Source organism: Tachyglossus aculeatus, chromosome 10, assembly GCF_015852505.1.
Source record: "Tachyglossus aculeatus isolate mTacAcu1 chromosome 10, mTacAcu1.pri, whole genome shotgun sequence".
Classification (NCBI taxonomy): domain Eukaryota; kingdom Metazoa; phylum Chordata; class Mammalia; order Monotremata; family Tachyglossidae; genus Tachyglossus; species Tachyglossus aculeatus.
Genome location: NC_052075.1, coordinates 37122605 through 37128307, shown reverse-complemented (window position 1 = coordinate 37128307; position 5703 = coordinate 37122605). Strand labels below are relative to the sequence as shown.

General features: G+C 41.0%; 1 non-coding gene across 1 annotated transcript; it reads left to right on the top strand.

The window, feature by feature from the left end:
* The first annotated feature begins 5344 nt into the window (after positions 1-5344).
* On the top strand, positions 5345-5482 carry LOC119933873. The gene has a single exon (XR_005452742.1). It is a non-coding gene; the product is annotated as a small nucleolar RNA SNORA7 (small nucleolar RNA).
* The last annotated feature ends 221 nt before the right edge of the window (positions 5483-5703 follow it).

The following is a 5703-nucleotide window of genomic DNA, read 5'->3' as shown; positions in this document are numbered from 1 at the left end:
GTGCTTAGAACAATGCCTTTTTCTGAGTGTTTAACAACTGCCACAAAACAAGACAAAAAAACTGAATGAAAGAATCCCATTTTTTTCCCCAGGCCACTATTTCATCTGTGTCCTACATACAGAATTAGGAGAACAAATGGAACTTAAAATTCCCTAATAGGAGACTTGATGGGCTGTTGTATTTGCGTTCATAGCCATAACTTGGCTCAGGAATTACTTTCACTCTCCCATGGTGTTTTGTTCATGGTAATAGGCCATTGGAGTTGACAAGTTTGATCATCCAGGTCCAACCAGTTCCTTAAGATTAAAGTGCATCATGTAACAGTGTAGGAGGAGAAATTGCATTGTCGTGCTGTGATTAATTTTATTTTCAGCTAGGTGAGAGACTCAGCACATTTTTAATCGTAGTCTGCTGTTTCCCAAGCAGCCGTGACACAGTTGGGTCTCATGCTTCTTCTGAAGTGATGAGAAATGGATGAAGTGAGATTGATTTTCCAGATACACTGGGCTGGGGGGATGTCAGGAACCAGGCATTAGTGAATGGTGTATTAAATCTGGGATCACAGCAGAGAGGGGCTCAGAAACCTAAGCTTGGCTACATGTTTCAAATTTGTAGGTAAATTTGGAAAGATTAGTAAATTCTTGATTAGGCTTTCTTGTCAAACTTACACAACTGCTCCTGCTCAAACCACTGGCTAATACAGTAAAGAGACTTGGCACAATTGAGCCCTACTACAGCAAAGAAAATGCCACGCTTGGCACATTTAGAAAGCACTTAACAAAAAAAAAATGCCATCATTATTATTATATCTATCTGCATTCTGTGATAGATGGAAAGGAAGCAGTCATTCATTATTGATCTAGTAGATCAGGGAATGAACGAAACTAATCTGCGTGACTAAGGATGACTGTGCTGGTGAGTTTTTCGAAAGTCTTACCCAGTGGGTATTAATGGTGTGCTCTAACAGAAAGTGAATGGTCCTGGGAGTCAGAGCATCTGAGTTCTAACCCCAGCTTGCCAATTGCCTGCTGTATGATGTTGAGCAAGTCACTAACTTCTCAGTATCTCAGCTTCCTTATCTGTAAACTGGGGATTCACTACCTGTTCTCCTACTTATTTAGACTGTGAGCCCCAGATGGGACAGGGGCAGTGTCTAGCCTGATTATCTTGTATGTGCCAAGCACTATACTAAGCACTTATCAATAACAATAATCATAGTGGTATTAGTTAAGCTTTTATTAGTTACAATGGTGTAGATACAAGATAATCAGGTTTGGATGCAGTCCCTGTCTTACATAAGGCTCACAATCTAAGTAGCAAGGAGAACAGGTGGTGAATTCCTAACTTACAGAAAAGGAGACTGAAGCACCGAGAAGTCAAGTGGCCTATGCAAGGTCACACAGCTGGCAAGTGGAAGAGCCAGAATTAGAACCCAAATCTTCTTCCTCTCAGGCCCGTGCTCTTTCCACTAGGCCACTATGCTTCTCAAATGTCATTTTTTATTATTATTACTATATAATAATAATGGCATTTGTTAAGCACTTACTATGTGCAAAGCACTGGGGTGGATACAAGGTGATCAGGTTGTCCCATGTGGGGCTCACAGTCTTAATCCCCATTTTACAGATGAGGTAAGTGAGGCACAGAGAAGTTAAGTGACTTGCCCAAAGTCACACAGCTGACAACTGGTGGAGCCGGGACTTGAACCTGTGACCTCTGACTCCCAAGCCCGTGCTCTTTCCATTGAGTCACTCTGCTACACTCTGCCAGCTCTGATAGGCAGGTTTTGATCTCTGTACATTTCTCTCTCCCTCAAGCCCATCCCAACAGAAACAAAAAACGGAAGAGTGTTTTTTTGTTTAATTTAGGTGGCTACTACACTGTAAGCTCTTTGAGCTCAGAGATCATGTCTACCAACTATTAAACTCTCTATTAAACTCTCCCAAATGCCAAATAACACTGCTTGTTTGCTGATTAAATATTGATTTGATCAATCAATTAATGACACTTATTGAGCACTTTCTATTTGTAGAGCACTGTACTAAGCACTTGGTGGAGTACAACAGAATTAGCAGACACATTCAGAATAACAGTGCAGTGGTTGTATTCCAGGATATTATCCTCAGGATTAGAAATCAGCCTTCTAAAATTCCTAACTTTTCCCTCTAGTAGACTCATTACCGACATATGGACTGCCACCTGCCTCAATTTTGCATTGCATCTAACTCAGCACTTAATGCAAGGCTTGGCACTTAGTAGATGTTTAGTAAATGCCACTATTATGATTATGGTTATAATAATAATAATTATTATATTATTATTGGCATATTTATCCTAAAGTTTTTAGAGGAAACAAAGTCATTTAGCCTTAGTAAAAATGGAAATTAATTGATTTTAAGCACTGTTCTATAATTCCTCTATTTATCCTCTTATAGACAGGAACATCTGGAACAGGCTCATCAGTATTAAAATTTAATAATTGACTCTCATCAGTATTAAAATTTAATAATTGATTCAACCAATCAATCAATCGTATTTATTGAGCACTTACTGTGTGCAGAGCACTGTACTAAGCGCTTGGGAAGTACAAGTTGGCAACATATAGAGACGGTCCCAACCCAACAGTGGGCTCACAGTGTAGAATGGGGAGACAGAGAACAAAAAAAAATATATACATTATGCAACTTTAATAAATTTAAAAATTTAACAGTTTCTATTTGGCCCTAATTCACTTAGTGATGGATTCTATGATCGTTTTTCAAAGTGACTGAATCTTAAAGTTTTATCTCCAAAAATTGTCTAAACTAGGTGTCTCTCCTTTCCCTACTCCTAGCATACACGGCAGGTGGCTTCCCAAATTTTCTGCATCCCCACTTCCAGTCACATAGAAGTTATTTCATTTTATTTTGATAGAAACTTGATGAGCTATCTTTTTATTGTATATTTTAAACTCTTACTATGTGTCAAACACTATTCTAAGTGCTGGGGTATATAAAATTTAATCATGTTGGATACAGCCCCTGTCTCACATTGGGCTCACAATTTAAGTAGGTAGGAGAACAGGTAGTGAATCCCCAGTTTACAGATGAGGCAATGGAGGTAGAGAGAAGATAAGTGATTTGCCCAAGGTCACACAATATGGCAGATCTGGGATTAAAATACAGGTCCTCCAATTCTCAGGTCCGTGCTTTTTTCACTAGACCATGCTGCTTCTCTACCTAAAGCAGCTTCACTCAAACAACTTCCAAGGCTAGCCAGCCAAAAGTAGTAGAGAGAGTTTTTAGGGATGGTACCAGTCACCTCCACCTGAATGAAAAACGTTAATCTGTTTTCTTCTCTTCATAAATTGGAAAACCCAGTGACTCATGGATAGGCCAGCTGAGAGGACAGATGTGATATGTTTTCTGAGTGGAAATTAAACCCCACTGTTCCATGATTAATGTTCAGTTGTTGATTCTGCTTTTCTTTGCTTAACGAGAAAAAATTATTCTCTTTCCAACCGGAGTTTACAAGAACCATCCTGCTGATGTCCTTCTGTTGGGCAAACACTAAAGAAGGTTGAAGTCACTGCAACCAAACTGTGGTTCCCCAGCCCCACCTTGTCCCATCCCCATGGCAATAATTCAGTGTCATCTCCCTTCCCTGAAATTGGCAGATTTTTTTGATCTATGTGGAGAATTGGGAATCAACCGTCTTTGCTGTGCGGTAAAGCAGAGCATGCCATTTCAGAAGAGGATACTTCACAGCAGTCTGGAGCTCCTGAAACTTGATACCTCAAACAAACTCTATCCCCTAAAAGACCTGTTTACTAGATGAGAGCTGAGAACTCTCTTTCCTCCTTCTCATTGCTCACCCTCTTCTTTCTGCCTGGAACTCTCGACCCTTCAAATCCACCAGACCACAGCTCTTCTGAAATCCTACCTCCTCTAGAAGGATTTGCCTGATTCAATTTCCTTCTGCCCAGGTTATATCCTCCCTGCCTGGAAAAGTGGGATGACCTAGTGGATAGAGGATGGGCCTAGGAGTTAGAGGATGTGGGTTCTAATTTGGCCCTGCTGTGTGACCTCGGGCAAGTTACTCAACTACTCTGAGGCTCAGTGACATCATCTATAAAATGGACATTAAACCTGTGAGCCCCATGTGAGACAGTATCCACTCCAGCTCTTAGAACAGTGCTTGGCACAAGTAAGCACTTAAATACCAAAACTAAATCATTATCTCACCTTAGCACCTATGCATTCACTGTCAACCATTACATTTTTCTACTTATTAACTCGTGCAGCCTACTATATAAGCACTACTCATCCACACATCCATCTTTTTCACTCACATATCTATCTTTTCCATTTTTAATGGCATCTGTTGAGCACTTACTATGTGGCAAACACCAGACAAAGCTCTGGGGTATGTAGAAGATGATTTGATCAGACACAGTCTCTGTCCCTCATAGGGCTCACAGTCTAAAGTAATTCTCACTTTACATATGAGGTAACTGAGGCAGAGAGAAGTGAAATGACTTGCCTAAGGTCACACAGCAGACAGGCAACAGAGCTGTGATTGGAACTCAGGTCCTCTGACTCCCAGGCCCAAGCTCTTTCCACTCAGCTCCTCTGTTTCTCAATTTTTAGTTTCTCTTTTATGTTGTGTCTGCCTTGAATTCTACTGCACTCTCATAAGTGCTGAGTACAGTAATTTGCACACATAGGTGATCAAAGCTATTGATTGATTGGAGAACAGAAATAGGAGCTCAATAAATCTTTCATATCTCCCTTCCTCTCCTTCCACTTCACTTCTCTCCTTTTCATATCTCTGTCTCCCTTTGTTCTTCTCTTCCTCTCTATCCTCTACCTCCTCTCTCTCCTCTCTCCCTCTTTTGGTTCCCAGTATTCCACAGCTGTATTACCCACCCTTTTCCCTCTGTTCCCCTTCTGGGAGGCCTTAACTCGCCCTAACTTTGGTGACCAGAAATCCAGTGACCTTCTTCAAATGTTCAGGATGACTCATGTGCAATCTGCTTGCAAGCTAATGAAGCAGACGTCCAACTCAATTTTGCTTACAAAATCTGAGGGATATTTGAGATGAAGCAGAGGTAGCTCTAACCCATTCCTTTATATGGGGGAGAATTCACTTGTGTGACTTCCAAACTAGAGGCTCACGTTTTCTTTTTGGAAAAACAACAAAAACAAGTTGAGTCAAGACAACTGAGTAAACACAACTATCAGACTTCTGGGCCTTGTGCCTTTCTTAAAATTGATTAATTACTGCTATTTAATAATAATTAAAAAAACAGTAGCCAAAGAAGGATCTCTACTAACTCTATAAAAGCATATCTGAGGTCTATAGCACCTCTCAGGTTTGCATCGGGAGAGTTTCCAGTACTCTACCAGTCTCGACTATGGGAGGGAGAGTCAAGCAGAGTCCTACCCATTCCATTCCTAGCTTGGGCAGTGTCTAGCAAGTGGAAGGCAAAGTGCTACAAGTCAAAACTCATTTGTGAGGGAAGCAGCAGCATGGGAGAGAGTTGAGGGTGGAGACTCAGGTTTACTGCACAGATGGAGGCAATGGTAAACCACTTCTGTATTTTTAATCAAGAAATCTCTATGGATACACTACCAGAACGATGGCAGATGGAGGTGGGGTGTTCTGGAAGAGATGTGTCCATGGCATCGTTATGGGTCGGACACGACTCGACAGCATAAGAC